Here is a 1,219-nt window from a genome sequence, read left to right on the forward strand (position 1 = left end):
TTTTAAAATATTCTATATTCTATGTTTGTATAATGTTCATAATTTATTTTATTCTTTCCTAGATATACTTTGAATTCTATATTATTTTATAATACATAGGTTCATTAATGTGTCCTTTCAGATTGTATTCGATATAGAAAGTCTTAGATTCCTTTTTTTCCTAGGTCCTAATATTATTTTTCTTTGGGATAAAATGACAATTTTGTCTAATTTCAAAAGTTTTGTAAAGTTTATGCTATGTAAACGCCTTTCTGAGGTGAAGATTTAATACACTAATGTCAAACTAAATTTAATTAAAAGGAATTACGTTTGTTGTTACACTTGTTATTTTGTAATCAACTTTTTAATAACTGTTTTTCATTTCTTGCATCTGAAGAATGAAAAATATGGAATACTTCACAAATTTTCATATCATCCTTGTGCAAATGCCATGTTAATCTCTGTAGTGTAATTTGGGAATACGTGCTGCTGAAGCATGTAGTATCTTCTAAATTTAAGTAGTTAATGATGAAATCTTTATACAGGCTTATATCCATGGGTGCCTACTTGGAACAAGGAATCCTTATTGTTCCTAACAATGCTATTATTTCCCTAAAATTCTGTGAATAGGGGAAAAATTATATGTTCAATTAATTGCTCACATTTGCAATTTTTTGTCAATGACAATTTTAAGTCTTTTTCATTTGGAATTTGATCATACTTTCAATAATTTGTAGCTAGGTCCAAAGGTGATGGCTTTTTCAAGTACTTATTGATCCAACTGACTTAGGTTTGTGAAGCTAATGGATTCAAAATAAGCCTTGCTTACGGGCTACTTCTAACATTCTGCAGCTGACATTTTCCCAAATGAGGTCTTGCTGGCACAAATGTCTACCTGACCCTTTACTCTTCTCCCATGTAGGAACAGAAAAATCAGAATATCTTACAATGACAGCATAGTTTGTTTTACTTGAATAAAACTAATCTTAGTTACAAGGATCATAGAGAGATGAACAGTTCAGTCAGAACTGTTCAGACTACAAGGTATTTTATCAAAATATAATTGTTTATTATATCTAACATTTCAAAAATAGCTAAAGCCAAGAAGATGAGAAATTGATCATATGCATAATTACTTAATGTCCTGGCCTGTCTACCATCCAACCAGGCAGGAACTTACCCTACTGCATTTCTATCACCAAATATTTTCATAGTTGCAGGAGAAGTCCAGATGTTTCTC

At 30.6% G+C, this 1,219-nt stretch overlaps 1 pseudogene; it reads right to left on the reverse strand.

Moving 5' to 3' along the window:
- Positions 1 to 380: 380 nt before the first annotated feature.
- On the reverse strand, positions 381 to 477 carry LOC138837915 (U6 spliceosomal RNA; annotated as a pseudogene).
- Positions 478 to 1,219: the final 742 nt, after the last annotated feature.

This window comes from Dipodomys merriami, unplaced genomic scaffold (assembly GCF_024711535.1).
Source record: "Dipodomys merriami isolate MVZ:Mamm:240054 unplaced genomic scaffold, mDipMer1.0.p SCAF_279, whole genome shotgun sequence".
In the NCBI taxonomy this organism is placed as follows: domain Eukaryota; kingdom Metazoa; phylum Chordata; class Mammalia; order Rodentia; family Heteromyidae; genus Dipodomys; species Dipodomys merriami.